General features: G+C 43.7%; 1 protein-coding gene across 2 annotated transcripts in view; it reads left to right on the top strand.

The window, feature by feature from the left end:
• The first annotated feature begins 1838 nt into the window (after positions 1–1838).
• Positions 1839–15993, top strand: part of STX11 (syntaxin 11) — a 33060-nt gene continuing 18905 nt past the window's right edge. Inside the window, exon 1 of one of the 2 annotated variants that reach the window (XM_070419276.1) lies at positions 1839–1860. The gene's annotated coding sequence lies outside the window, so the exon portion shown is untranslated. Of the gene's footprint in view, positions 1861–2435; positions 2594–15993 lie in introns of those variants that run through there. The other variant, XM_070419275.1, reaches the window with a different exon arrangement.

Genomic DNA, 15993 nt, shown 5'->3' on the forward strand with positions numbered 1-15993 from the left:
GAACCCCAAGGCCCAGTCAAGTTGACACATGACATTAACCATCACAGCTTTCTAACTGGCTGGCTTGCTCCATCCCTGTCCTCTAATCTGTCCTCAACACAACAGTTGACCGAATAAAAAGACACATCATATGACTCCTCAGCTAAAAACTCTTCAATATCTTTCCTTCTCAAGCCAAGTAAAATTAAAAACTATCATGACCACAAGGCCCTACATGATTTGGTACCTACTCCTATCACCCACTCTTCTCTGACTCATTGTCCTACCCACACTGATATTACCTCAAGAAGCCAGGCTTGCTCCTGCCTCAGGGCCTTTACCTTCACACATCCTCCAGCTTAAATGGTCTTAACCTGAATAGCCACATTCTTTCCTCCATCAAGTATTTTGCTTTATTTTTAAAATAAACTTTATTTTGAAATTTATATTAATATTACAAAGATTCTACAGGGAGTTCCCATAAACCACATTCCCATTTCCCCCTATTATTACCATCTTACATTAGTATGGCATATCATCACAGCTAAGAAACCAGTCTTGATACTTAGGTATTAACAAAAGTCCCTATTTTATTCAACTTTCCTTAGTTTTTACCTAATGTCCTTTTTCTGTCCCAAGACCCTGCCCTAGACACCACATTACATGTAATTGTCATGTCTCCTTAGGCTTCTCTAGGTCAGACTTCCATTGTTTTTCATGACGCTGACAGCTTTGAGGAATATTAGTCTGATGTTTTGTAGAATGTCTCACTATTAGAATTTGTCTGAGGGTTTTCTTTCTTTTAAAAAAAATATTTTTATTGATTTCAGAGAGGAAGGAAGAGAGAGAGAGATAGAAACATCATGATGAGAGACAATCATTGATCAGCTGCCTTCTGCACACCCTTCACTGGGGATCAAACCTGCAACTCGGGCATGTGCCCTTGACTGAAATTGAACCTGGAACCCTTCAGTCTGCAGGCTGATGCTCTGTCCACTGAGCCAAACCAGCCAGGGCTGTCTGAGGTTTTTTCATGATAAGACCAGGGTTATGGTTTTGGGGGAGGAAGACCACAGAGGAAAAGTGCCATTTTCATCACATCATATCAAGAGTACACACTATCGATATGTTAATTCCTGACTGTTCATGTTGACCTTGACCACCCGACTGAGGTAGAGTTTTTCAGCGGTTTCCTTTGTAAAGTTACTGTTTTCCCCCCTTTCATACTTTTGGGAAGAAAGGCACCGTGAGCAAACTATATATTTAAGGAGAGGGATCTTCTACTTCTCCTTGAGGGTAGAGTATCTGCATAAATTACTAGGAATTCTTCAGGGGAGATTTCTCTCTTCACCACTTATTTATTTATTCAACCACCTATTTATGTCATTATGGACTTATAGATTTCTTTATTTACTGTGGGATGTAATCCATTACTATATTTATTTTGTAGCTCCAATTGTTTCAGCTTTGGCCATTGGGAGCTCCTGCATTTCCTTGTAGGGCTTTTTCTTTGAGCACTTATATTTTTAAGCATCAGCCTTATTTTTCAAGATACTTACCACATAACGTACCTCACATATAATACTTCACATAATATGCACTTTATCTGTTTCTCTTTCCCCACTGGAATGCCAGGTCCTTGGGGGCAGAGTCTTGCGGTATTTTTTACCACATACCACGGATGTAGCCTCCCGGCTTGAGTGGTCGCTCAGTTGAGGTGAGGCCCACTTGAGAGGGGGTGGGGCCAGGTGGTTTCTGGGAAGATGGTGCTCAGCCTTCTGGCTGCTACCAGCAGCGTCCCTGTTGCTGAAGAGTCTGCCAGGTCCTTGCCTGTGTGGCTCAGTGGTTGGAGTGCCAGCCCGGGCAACTGGAGGCTCACAGGTTCGGTTCCCCAACAAGGGCATATACCTGGGTTGCAAAATCCTGGCCCAGAAGCACGGGGGAGGCGGGGAGCGGGGAGAAAGGAGAAGGGGACAAGGAGGGAGAGGAAGGGTGGGCAATGATGGATTTTTCTCTTTCAATTGATGTTTCTTCTCTCTCTCTCTCCCTCCCTCCCTCCCTCCCTCCCTCAATCAATGGAGGGGGAAAAAAGAGTTGAGGCAGGTGCAGGGCAGGCTGCAGTCACACCCACACTGAGACCCAGCGGCAGGGATCCGCGCGGGAAGCCCACCCGCAGGCCAACGTCACCAGCGCAGCGGGGATTCCCACGGAAAGTCCGGCGCCTCCAGGCACCTTTCCGCGGGGCGGCGTGGAAAAGGGCGGCGGGGAGGGGTACCCAGAGCGTCGGGCGGGCGGGCAGGGGTGGGGAGGTGGAAGGAGGGGGCCCGCCCAGCTCCCCTCGGATGGAGCTACCGACTCGGGGCGGGGCGGGGACGCGCGGGGACCGGTGCTGTCCTCCCGGGGCGGGGCCTGGGCGCCGGTGGTGGGTGCTTCCGAGCCGAGGGGCTGGGCCGGCGGCGCCCAGAGGCGGCGGCGCGGGGCCGGGCGGCGGCGGAGGAGCCGCGGGCGGCGCGGGGAGGCGCGCAGCCGGTTTCCTGACTCCCACTGCGCCCGGCGCGGCACGGGCGTCCGCGCAGGACAGGGCGTCTCGGTTCCCACGCTCCGCCTGTTCCTGGTTCGTTTTTTCCTTCTTCTCTCCTTAACCTCCAGGGGTAGGGGGTGGGGTGGGGGTACTGACTGGCTCCGGGACGCGAGGGATGCCCCTGGAGTCATTTGGGGTCAGACCCCAGTGCTCACGCCAACTCCCGGCCCCTCGGGGAGCGCGGCACTGGGTTTCCCCTCTAGAACGGGGTAATTTCCTAATCCTAGAAACTATTTCAGAGGCACCTGTTGACAGGCTTCCCTTAAGTATTCGCCCAAGACTACTTTTGCTTTAAGTCCATCGGCTGGAGTTTTTTGGGTTGTTTTTGTTTGTTTGTTTAATGGGAAGGGGGTACTTCGGTTTGATCACCTCTTCACTTCCTATGAGTTACACTTTCTCAAAAATACTAGAATGGTCATTTCTTGACTTCACGTTTCTAAGTCAGGAGCCAGGAGATGCGGGGAAATCGATATCGCTTTGCAACAGCTCCTTCTAGGCCCACAGGAGACATTTATTTTTAGAAGGCTGGAGACAAGAAGTAGTGACACGCTGTCCGAGAGATTCTCCAGGCCACTCACCCCCGCTGAGCGCAGTCTTATTTCCTGTGGTTCTCTCACGCTTGTTTAAGCCGTTTCTCAGCAAAGGGAGGAGTTGCTATTTCCACACGGGCATCCAAAAATGAGTCACAAGGCTCCTGTGCTCATTGTGAGACTACGCGAATGAACGGCTGAAAAGTGAGGTTTGCTCTGGCTGTATTTAAAGTTAAGACTAAAAGGTAGGATGGGTGCACCGCTGAACTGGGGCAGGTGGTATAAGAAGTAACAGTTCAAGTTTTCCATCTCCTCAAGCGCCTGCCTGATGGTACAACATACCAGCGAGGGTCACTGGGCTGATGGAAGATAACCATTTAAATCACATGCTTTGCCACAGAGGCCCAAGGGAACATTAATTTCATGATTCAGTAACTGAGTTGCCATTGCGTTCACTGGTATGATATGGCAGAGACGTGTCACTTTACGTAGTGATTGTGTGTCACTCTCAGAATCAAAATATTTCAGATGGTTTTGTCTTTAGTAAATTAGTGCTAAACCACATGAAACTTTTTGAAGAAGGTGGCAGCTGGGGCTGAGAAATTTAAACTGATGGGCCTTACTGCAGCTGGGTAGTAGCTCTTCGGAAGGGCTGTCCATTACCTCAAAAGACAGGAGAGGAGGCACAGCATCTCTATTGGAGCTGAGCTGAGTGCCGGCAGCCCAGCCTACAGTTATTGGGCGCCCTGTGCGTGCCAGACTCTTCACTGAGCTCTGTTCAATAAGACAGGCTCCTGCCCACAAGGGCCCTAAAGCCTAGTGTGGGAGGTCAGAAATCCACTGGGAAGTCCAATAGAAGGAGATGAGCTCTATGACATATCTATGCCCCAAGCAGGGTTTCTGTTCCAATATGACCGGTGTTTCTGCAGGTCTGGGAATTTGAATATATTTGGTCGCCATTGCTGGAAAAATGAGGACAGTTTCCAGCTTAATCATCTACTTGTTTTTGTAAGCAGCCTGTTGTGCTTATTCAGTAAGCATTTTACTCAACAAATGCTGTAAACATATATTAATTAGAAAGGCATGATTTTAAAGTTGTTTGAATTGACTACATTTTGTATTATTTCCTAACCATGTAGAAATAAACCCAGCCTGTTATTACCCCTAGACAATTGCAGAAACTTTCAGTTACTTAACTTTTAATGCCTTGCAACTTTATAATACTACTAGAGGTCCGGTGCACGAATTTGTGCACTGGTGGGGTCCCTCTGTCTGGCCTGTTCCCTCTTGCAATCCAGGACCCCTCAGGCGATGTCAGACTGCCGGTTTCGGCCTGATCCCCACAGGCCAGGCCGAGGGACCCCACCGGTGCACAAATCCATGCACTGGGCCTCTAGTATGCATATAAGATTTTCAGTCAATGTCTTCCCATCCTCTTCCTTCTCTCTGAGATTCATCAATCTGTTCCATGTTTCCATGCCTGTGTGTCCAGCGTCTGCCCCCTCGTGGTCAGTGCTCATCATAGCTACCAGTTGAACGGTCCCTTAGGCTTTTATATATATAGATATTGAAGCAACTTTCTGATCATTTTTTGTTGTGTGTTTTTTTTAAATGAAGCAATACAATTTGTATTCAGTTGCTTGCAAAGTGTCTTCAATGAATAACATGGCGCTTATTTAAAAGATTTTAACAGAGGTGAAACCATTGTGTGTCTTTTTAAATCTTAAAAAATATTTTTATTGATTTCAGGGAGGTAGGGAGAGGGAGAGAGAGATAGAAACATCAGTGATGATGGAGAATCATTGATCGGCTGCCTCCTGCGCATCACATAATGGGGATCGAACCCCCAGCCCCAGGCATATGCCCTGACTGGAACTTGAAGTGTGACCTCCTGGTTCATAGGTCAATGCTCAACCATTGAGCCACGCCAGCTGGGCCTGATCATTGTTTTTATAGTTCAAATCAATCTTTTCAAGTACATTATAGCTGTATGAGTTAAAATGAGTAAATCTACTGTCACAGTTTACTGTTGGGATTGAAATCTGCTGAAGTACCTTTGGACTTGATGCCAAAATCTATTCAGTTTCTCTAATTCTGTAAGATATCCAACTGATGAGGATAGCAGCGCTAAATTTGAGACAGCTTTACCTGAATTATACTTGATTTCCTCCTTGAGAGCCTCAAAGTCATCTTTCCTGTGAGAAAGAAAGGACTGAGTGTGTTCATCATCACACTCCTTGAACTTGGCCCAGATTTTTCTCCTGTTAAGTGTTAGGAAGTATTCACTGATTGAATAATGAACCTTACTGTAAGAGGAGGGGCTGTCAGGAGGGAGGGATAGGTGACTCAGCAGCAGGATCAGTATCATCCGGTAGGGACTCCAGCCTGTTTAGCATGGGCACAGGGTGAGGCTGGGGAGAGGGCTGGAGACACAGGCTGGGTAAGATCACAAAGACCTGTGGCCATGTAGGACTTGTGAGTTTATCTCAATCAAGTGCATGATTTTGTCAGATACGTGTATTCAGAAGACAATTTAGAATATAGACAGAGAATAGATTGGATGAGGGTGACACTAGCCTTTGGGAGACACAGAGGAGATGACTGTCATGTTTGAGAAGAGAAATTAAAGAAGGTTTGAGTCAGACAGTGATAGTGAGGAATAGAAAAGAGAGAAGGAGGTGACGTATGTTTAATAAGCAGAACCTGGCCTCTTTAGAAATGGGCAGTAGTGAGGGAGAGGGAGGAGTTTAAGATGACCCCCACATTCCTAGTAAATGACTAAGGTAGGAACGCAAGAGTAGGATAATGAATGGAAGGATAATGAGGATAGTGCTTGATGCATAATCAGTATTCATTAAGCATTTTTGGATGAATGAAAAATAATAATAGCTACAGTTTATTGAGTGCTTATTAGTGACAGGCACTATGCTAGGCTCATAATGTGAATTCAGTCTTTTACTACACACTGCAATCTTGTGAAGTAGGTACTATAACTGACTGCTTATGACAAGTGAAGAAAGTGCAGTGTTTGTAATAGATAAAGCCAGAAATTAATCCTGAGCACTTGGCTCGCCCGGAGCTTCCATTCTGAACCATACTGCTAGGATATGCCATTTTCATGAATGAATGAATGAATGGATGGATGGATGGATGGATGGATGAAATCTCGGACACTGTGGTAAGCTAAAATTGGAGTGATTGTTCTGATCCCAACAATTCTTCCTCTTCCAGGAACAGCCCAATACATAAAATGGGCCCCCAGTGGCCCTATTGTGCTGCATAGCAACTCTGCCTCTACTTCCATCCCAAGATATACCTGGTGGGTCTAGGAATGAGCCTAGAATAATTAGACATTTTCTCCTGGGAATTTTAAACATCTTAGTAAAGACTCACAGTGACTGAAGGTCCCTAGAGTTTCAACTGTGTCCTTCAAGCTGTGTTGGTTATCTCCCTTTTCAAGCACTGCGGTTGAGTGCTTTGTGTTTCTTAGATGCACTCAAAGTTTTGTTGCTATGACCTGTAATATCCCTCCTGAGGGGAAGCAGAAAGGCTGGCCTGGGAGTAATAAACTACAGAGCATGGTCCGATGGTAGAAGAATCACCAACAAATGCAGGCAGGTCCATAACTACTCCAATTCTTACGCTCCTGGTTTGTGACCTGCCTTCTGGGCCTATTTTGTTCTGGTTTTACCCTAAAGCAGGTGCTTACCTGCCCCTTCATGCCTTTAACTTCCAGAATCTTATTAAGAGGCCTGCTGTGTCCCCTGGCCTCTTGATTTTGACTGTGCAAAATGGCCCAGGTTCTCTGGGTTCAGGCCCTGCTTTCTGTTTGCAGCTACAGGAAGATTCCTTTGGTATTTCTGACACACAACCCCACCCTCTTCTCTCCACCCCCCAAAGAAACTGGCCCCAACTCTTCACTGTTCTCATTGTCTCATGATTCAGCCTCCCTTGACTCTGGTTTTTGTTCAGCAAGCAGGGTCTAATTATTTTTTCCTTAGAGACCTCTACTTTGGACCACTTCAGGATGATAAGTACTGAATTAATGTTGTACCTGAACTGATTCGGCAACCTCATTTTAAGTTTGTCGTTTTAAATAGCACATGAAGAAAAGGTTTCTTTCAGCATTTCTTCAGCTTTATTAGGAAATCATGATATTTATTTATAGTTTCCCATTACTGGAGACTAACATGAAGCCTTGTGGGATGGATGATCCAGCCCACATGGTCTGAATTCCTATATCCCTGCCTGTAATTCATTCACTGCTCAGATAACGAGAGAGGGAAAGGTTTTGGTTAATATTTCATGTGGGTTTGTCCTGCCTCTTCGATTTGACTGTGGTTTCCCTGAGAGCAGAGAGCAGAGTTTGGGGTGGTAGGTCTCTAAGGGCCTCGTAGTTCTAACCATTTTGTGACTTTTACTGATAATGAAAACAGCTGTCAGTGTAAGTCATTAGTTGGTGGGCCACTCCTTCTGAGTGTGTGGATGCCAGACTTTATTTGCATATCTCATTCAAGTTCTTTTTAAAAAAAAAAATATTTTATTGATTTTTTACAGAGAAGAAGGAAGAGGGTCAGAGAGTTAGAAACATCGATGAGAGAGATCAATCAGCTGCCTCCTGCACACCCCCTACTGGGGATGTGCCCTCAACCAAGGTACATGCCCTTGACTGGAATTGAACCTGGGACCTTTAAGTCCCCAGGCAGACTCTCTATCCACTGAGCCAAACCGGTTCGGCTCATTCAAGTTCTTTGTAAGGCTTAATAATTTGGTACTTTTTATATGGAACAGAGTTTTAAAATTGGTAATTTCCAAATACCTTTCTTGACCTAAGCAAATGTTTTCAACTTATTTATGTGCTTTTTTTCTTTTTCTTTTCAGTGGATACAGTATCAGGGTAATCCAGAAAATACTAAATTGCCTAGAAAAGTAGTCCCCATTTTGTATACCCAACAGTGTTACTTGTTTCTCTGTTGAAAATGATATTCCATTACTCATTGCCTAACTTATTGGGTAATAATGTGAATTCCGACTGTACAGAGTAGTGGAAATTGCTCTGTTGCTATCTTCAGATGGAAATGGTGAACAAGTATTGTTTTGTCTTCTGTTTCAGTTTCAGCATTGTAGCAATGCACATCTCACCTCCTGATTCATGTCTAATTTTCTATTATGTGTGTGTGCACCTTGGTTAGTGACACAAAGCTGTTGGCTTGAGGTAAACTAGAACACAATGTGTAAGCCAAATTTAATAATATCACTAGATATTCCACTTCCTCCTCCCCTCGTCCCTGATTACTGCACGATAAACCAACATGTAGTGAGGTTAGCTGACAATATGATATAGCTTTTCATTATTTACAAAGAACTCATGATTATTCTCTCTTTTTAAATTTTGTAATTTAAAAAATATTTTTATTGATTTCAGAGAGAAAGGGAGAGGGAGAGAGAAATAGAAACATCAATAATGAGAAGAATCATTGATCAGCTGCCTCCTGCATGCCCCCTACTGGGGATTGAGCCCACAACCCGGGCATGTGCCCTTGAACGGAATCAAACCTAGGGTCCTTCAATCCACAGGCCGATGCTCTATCCACTGAGCCAAATTGGCTAGGGCAAATTTAAAATTTTTTTTTCAATTACAGTTTATATTCAATATTATTTTGTGTCAGTGTCAGGTGTACAGCATAGTGGTTAGAAAATCATATACTTCACAAAGTGTTTCACCTGATATTTTCAGCACCCACCTGGCACGATGCATAATTATTATAGTGTTATTGACTACATTTCCTATGCTGTACTTTACATCCGTGTGACTATTTTATAACTATTGATCTGTACCTCTCCATCCCTTTACCTTTTTCACTCAGTCCTCCAAACTCCTCCCCTCTGGGAACCATCAATCTGTCCTCTCTCTCTCTCTCTCTCTCTCTCTCTCTCTCTCTCTTATTGTTCTTTGGATTCCGCATATACATGAAATTATATAGTATTTGTCTTTCTGTGGCTAACTTATTTCACTTAACATAATACTCTCAAGGTTCATCCATATTCATTCTTTTTTATGGCTGAGTAATATTCCACTGTCTATATGTTCCACAGCTTTATTACCCACTTAGCTATTGATGGGCACTTGGGTTATTTCTATAGCCTGGCTATTGTAAATAATGCTGCAATGAACATAGAGGTGCATATATTCTTTCAAATTATGGTTTTAGGTTTCTTCAGAAACATACCCAGCAGTGGAATCACTGGGTTAGAAGGCAGTTCCATTTTTAGTATTTTGAGGAACCTCCTTACTGTTTTCCATAGCGGCTGCACCAATATGCATTCCCACCAACAGTACACGAGGGTTCCCTTTTCTTCACATTCTCTCTAAAAGTTATTTGTTGATTTATTGATGATAGCCATTCTTACCAGTGTGAGGTGGTAGCTCATTGTGGTTTTAATTTGTATTTCTCTGATGATTAGTGATGTTGAGCATCTTTTCATATGTCTATTGGCCATCTGTATGTACTTTTTGGAGAAGTGTCTATTCAGATCCTCTGCCCATTTTTTAATTGGATTGTTTGTTGCTGTATTTTTGGTGTTGAGTTGTTATGAGTTCTTTATAAATTTTGGATATTAATCCCTTATCAGAAGTATCATTGGCAAATATGTTCTCCCATTCAGTGGGTTGTCTTTTCATTTTGTTAATGGTTTCTTTTGCAGTAAAAAAACCTTTTTAGTTTGATGTAGTCCCATTTGTTTATTTTTTCGCTTGTTTCCCTTGTCTAAGGAGATATATATCAGAAAAAATATTACTATGAGAAATGTTAGAGATTTTACTGCCATGTTTTCTTTTAGGAGTTTTATGGTTTTGAGTCTTACATTTAAGTCTTTAATCCATTTTGAGCTTGTTCTTGTATATGGTATAAGAAGGTGGTCTACTTTCATTTTTTTTCATGTATCTGTCTACTTTTCCCAACACTATTTATTGACTAGACTGTCTTTACCCAATTGTATGTTCTTGCCTCCTTTGTCAAATATTAATTGACCATACAGGCATGGGTTTAATTCTGTTCCATTGATTTATGTCTATTTTTATGCAAGTACCATGCTGTTTTGATCATGATGGCCTTATGGTACAGTTTGATATCAGGTGACATGATTCTTCCAACTTTGTTCTTCTTTCTCTACATTTCTGTGGCTATCAGGGTCTTTTTCAGTTTCATATACATTTTTGGATTATTTATTCTACTTCTGTAAAACATGCCATTGGTATTTTGATAGGAATTGCATGGAATCAATAGATTGCTTGGGTAGTATGGACATTTTATTTTATTTATTTATTTATTTATTTTTTAAAAATTAAATCTTTATTGTTCAGATTATTACATTTGTTCCTCTTTTTTCCCCCCATAACTCCCCTCCTTCCAGCTCCCACCCCACCCTCCGCCCTCACTCCCCACCCACTGTGTTCATCCATAGGTGCACGATTTTTGTCCAGTCTCTTCCCGCATCTCCCACACCCCTTTTCCCCCCAAGAATAGTCAGTCCATTCCCTTTCTATGTCCCTGATTCTATTATAATCACCAGTTCATTCTGTACATCATGTTATTTATTCACTTGATTCTTAGATTCACTTGTTGATAGATGCATATTTGTTGTTCATAATTTGTATCTTTACCTTTTTCTTCTTCCTCCTCTTCTTAAAGGATACCGTTCAGCATTTCATATAATACTGGTTTGGTGGTGATGAACTCCTTTAGCTTTTCCTTATCTGTGAAGCTCTTTATCTGACCTTCACTTCTGAATGATAGCTTTGCTGGATAAAGTAATCTTGGTTGTAGGTTCTTGCTATTCATCACTTTGAATATTTCTTGCCACTCCCTTCTGGCCTGCAAAGTTTCTGTTGAGAAATCAGCTGACAGTCGTATGGGTATTCCCTTGTAGGTCACTGAGTTTCTTTCTCTTGCTGCTTTTAAGATTCTCTCTTTGTCTTTTGCTCTTGGCATTTTAATGATGATGTGTCTTGGTGTGGTCCTCTTTGGATTCCTTTTGTTTGGGGTTCTCTGCGCTTCCTGGACTTAGAAGTCTATTCCTTTCACCAGGTGGGGGAAGTTTTCTGTCATTATTTCTTCAAATAGGTTTTCAATATCTTGCTCTCTCTCATCTTCTGGTACCCCTATAATTCTGATGTTGGTACGTTTGAAGCTGTCCCAGAGGCTCCTTACACTATCTTCGTATTTTTGGGTTCTTTTTTCATTTTGCTTTTCCAGGTTGGGTGTTTCTCGCTTCTTTGCATTTCAAATCTTTGACTTGATTCTTGCGCTCCTCTGGTCTGCTGTTGGAAGTCTGTATAATATTCTTTATTTCAGTCAGTGTATGCTTACTTTCTAGATGGTCCTTTATCACACCATCGAGGGTCTCATTAGATTTCCTGTACATCTCATCAAGTTTATCGACAGACTCTAGAAGCCTCTTGAGAGACCTCAAAAGTGTGGTTCTGAATTCAATATCCTCCCTTGATAGTTTTGTCCTGTTTCTTTGTCTCCGCATTTTTTTACGCTGTCTTGGTACACCCCCTAGTGGTCTTTGTGCACAGTCTTGTTGTAGTTAAGCCTTGATTGTTGTAGTTAATACTAGAGGGATTTGACCTCCAGGCCGACTGGCTGTGATAATCAGCTGTGTCTGCAGTGGAAGAACTTGTGTCCTCTAGGGAGGTGCTAATCTAGCTTTTGCCTGAGGCTATCCGGCAAATGCCTCTGTGCAGGGCTTGGGCGGGGCAGGTCCCAGGGGATCAACAGGGCAGAGGAGGGAGCAGTTATGGCTGCTCTCAGTCCGTCCCCAGGGGCTCTGCCTCTCTGTCCCAGCAACAGCTGCAAACCTCGGAGGGACTGTAGCCAGACAGTCCTGCTTTTCCAGTTTGAGTCTGGGTCCCTAGAGACTCACCCAGATCTGGAGCTCTGAGTCTGCAGCTCCCTCCAGATTGAAACAGACAACCACGCCCTCAGCCACCAGCCCGAACCGCGCACTCCGCACCTTAGTATTTTACTTCAGCACTGCGCCTCCTCTGATTCTCGGTTCCTCCTAGTTGTAGAACTTCCTCTCAGCCAGCCTTCCTGTGGTTCTGGATGATGTCCGTTCCGTCTTTTAGTTGTATTTTTGAAGTGGTTGTTCGAGGCAGCAAACTCCGGCGTTAACCTATGCCGCCATCTTGGTTTTTCCTGGACATTTTAACAATGTTAATTCTTCCGATTCATCAGCACAGGATATGCTTCCATTTATTTGTATCTTCTTCAATTTCTTTATTCAGTGTCCTATAATTTTCCGAGTACAGGTCTTTTACCTGTTTGGTTAATTTATTCCTAGGTTTGTGGTTTGTTTGTTTTTATGTAATTGTAAATGGAATTGTTTTTCTTCATTTCCATTTGTGATATAGTTCACTATTGGTGTATAAAAATGCAAACTAACTTATCGATATTTATTTTGTATCCTGCTACTTTGAATTAATTTATCAGTTCTAGTAATGAATTTATTTATCAGTTTTGTGTGGAGTCTTTAGGGTTCTCTAAATACAGTATCATGTCATCTATAAATAATGACAGTTTTTACTTCTTCTTTTCCAATTTGGATGCCATTTATTTTTTCTTCTTGTCTGATTGCTGTGGCTAGGACTTCCAGCACTGTGTCAAATAAGAGTGGTGAAAGTGGACATCCTTGTATTACTCCTGATCTTAAGGAAAGTGCTTAGTTTTCCCATTGAGTATGATGTTAACTGTGGGTTTCTCATATGTGGCCTTTATTATGTTGAGCTATGTTCCTTCTATTCCTATTTTGCTGAGAGGTTTTATCATAAATGGGTGCTGGATTTCTTCAGATGCTTTTTCTGCACCTATTGATAAGATCATATCATTTTTATCTTTTATTTTGTTTATGTGGTATATCACATTAATTGATTTGTGGATATTGTACCAACCTTGCAGCCCGAAGCAAAGCGTAAGTTGTGGCTGCCTCTACTAGGCCTGGGTGTGCATGGGAAGGGCCAAGCTGCACACCAAGGCTGGCTTCCACCCACACTGAGCCTGGGGCAGGTCAGCGAAAGACCCAAAGCACCCTGAGATCAACCTCTGCCTGCCTCTGCATGCTGATTGCCTGTTAGGCTCAGTCACGGAAGAGCCTCTGGCGGTACATGAATTGTGTTCGGTAGGTTCTCAATGAATCACCAGGTGGGAGCCAGTGGTATTCACCAGACAGATGCAGATTCAAACTCAAAGCCAGTGCTGAGTGCCTGCAGATCTGTGTGGTGGTGCAGGGTCTCAGGAAGTCATCATGATGAGGCCAGCAGAGTTCATCTGGCCCAAACAGACCTGGATTCAGCATGTGAAGGGAGGGCTCTGCACAGGAACAGTGGTGCTGGTCAAGCATGCAAGGGAAAAATCGCCCTTGTTCTAAAGCCACACAGCTCAGTTTGTTTTGGTTCCTGCCAGCACCTCCTGGAGAGCCTGAATTCAGCACAGGATGGGGGCACCTGGAGTTGGATGGGTAAGCAGTGGGTCTCCGGTGTTGGGGGAGCAGAACTGGTCAGACTCCTGGGAAGTTGGGGAGAGTGGCCCCCTTTCCCAGAGGCACACAAATCAGCCGCTGACAACCCCTAAGTCTACCTGGACCTCTACACCCTGGGCCCAGGCAGCTGACTTTTTCACAGGCATGATCTCCACAGGGCGGGGTACAGAAAGCTGAGAGGGTGGGGTTATTGCCTTCTCCTCTCATCTGGAAGGGGGTATTCCACCCAGGAAAGATAGCATCTATGGTGTGGGAGAAGGACTCAGCACAGGGATCCTGGTGGCAGTTCCTTCAGGTCTCTTCCCAGAGCCATATAACCCAGTCTCTCCTTACATGATTCTGCTCTGCTCTGAGCCACCCTCCTCTGCCAGAGCCCCGAGTAAGTAGCTGTAAATGAGATTTTGTGTGCTGGACCTTTAAGAGGGCGCCTGAGTTTCTAGCAGAAGCTTGTCTCTCCCTAGCAGACAGAATCCCTGCTGATTTTCACAGCCAGATGTTATGTGGGTTCCTCTACCTGGCTCTGGTGTCCTGGGCTGGGGAGCCTGGAATGGGGTTGAGACCCAGTGCTTCTCAGGTGGAACCTTTGCAGCTGAGATATCCCTCCAGATTCTCGGCCGTTGCACGTGGAAGCAGGGCCAGCCCTTTTTGCATCTCTACCCTTCCTACCCGTCTCAGTGTGGCTTCATCTGTACATCCTTGGTCATAAGACTTCTGGTGGTTATTCAGTTGATTGTTCTATATTTTAGCTATAATTCCAGTTTAGTTCTGGAAGGAGGTGAGTGTTACTTTTCTACCTTTTCCTCCATCATTTAGGATCCCCTCATAATTTCTCTTTTCATTCCCACAAAAGCCTCATAACAGAGAAATAATAAGTATTATTATTGTTGATGTTGTCTGTATTAGAATTTTAAAGATGAAGAAGGAGTCACTTGGAGAGATTGAGTGACCACCCAACATTACCCAAGAAGTAAGGTGCAGAGGCCGAATACACTGTGTTGTCAGTACTTGACTGAAGGAGGCAAGTTTAGTACCTTAGGTCAGTGACATGCTCTGGAAATAGCCTCCGAAATTTTATGTACAGGAAGTTTATTGGCAGGTGCTCAGGGAGTGAAGTCAGCAGGTGTATACAGAGGGAAAAATTGAACCATAGTGCATGTACAAGGGTGGCCTCAGCAGAAGGGAACTTTGGAGCTGGGGTGGCCTTTCAGAATTGTTCTGCCCCCTTGAAGCAAGGGAACTAGTCATTGTATCTCTCAACTAGGATGCAGCTGCACCCAGGCTGAAGGCGTAATCTTGGGTTAACAGCTTCCTTCAGTCAAAGGCAATTCCTGGAGCCAATATTTATGGCAACTGGGGAAATGAGGGCCTTGGTCCTATAGGGGATCTGAGATTCACATCATATCCACAGTTGCGTGGAAGAGAGCATTCTTCGCTGCAAGAACTTCCTTGTGTGTTTCTGACCTAGACCATTACCCTGCTGAGTGGAGCAAAAAAGTTGGCATTTTTCTCTAAGCCCCTTAAGGATTTATAATAGCTGACCAGACAGTAAGAAGACAGTAATCTTAATCCTAGGAGGATTAAGAGCAGAGGAAGAACCAGGAGAGAGTAGACCAGGACAAGTAGAGTAGTGGTGCATAAGAGACAAGACTAACAAAATCCCTTGGCTGTCCAGATAACTAAAGTATAATTAATATTGGTCTTTGCTATACTTCTAATCTTTAACATTATTAAATGGTAAACAGTTTTGTGATGTTAGCTACATTTCTTCTCTCTTCTTTCTCTCCTTCTCTCTCATCTTTTTAAGCCTTTGAAACACCCCAAACCAGCCTATTGAATCTCTGAAGCCTGTAGGTTTATAAGTATCAGAATTACCTGGGATATTTAAAAACACCATTCCTCTCCAAACAACAACAACAAAGAAAACAAAAAGTCCAGGTCTACATTCAGGATCTATTGGAACAGCATCTTTAGGAGTGAACCCATGAGTTGAGATTTTTTACAAATTTTCCCTAAATGATTTTGATACAGGCCAGAGTTCCAGAACCATTCCTCTAAACTATTATGCCCTGATGGTGACCAAGTCTGCTGGGATTTTCAAATTAGCAAGAAGTCATGAGAATCATGGGACAACAGAGAAATACCTCAGCCTTAATCCCAGCAGGCTCAATACAGTGACAGTCATCCCTTATCTTTCATAGCACTCTCCTGGTGTGGCCAACAGAGAGACTAGCACAAATTCCTTGCCTGGCTTCTGACCAAGATTCCTGGACAGAGAGGGAGATGTCTTTGGACCTTTAATAACTTAGATACCTGGGTGAGAGACCCCAATTCCTTGAATAGTTGTAGAGAGGGGGGAGTTAA

This window comes from Myotis yumanensis, unplaced genomic scaffold (assembly GCF_028538775.1).
Source record: "Myotis yumanensis isolate MYYU_CA2020_CCGP unplaced genomic scaffold, mMyoYum1.0.hap1 SCAF_6, whole genome shotgun sequence".
NCBI classification, from domain to species: Eukaryota; Metazoa; Chordata; class Mammalia; order Chiroptera; family Vespertilionidae; genus Myotis; species Myotis yumanensis.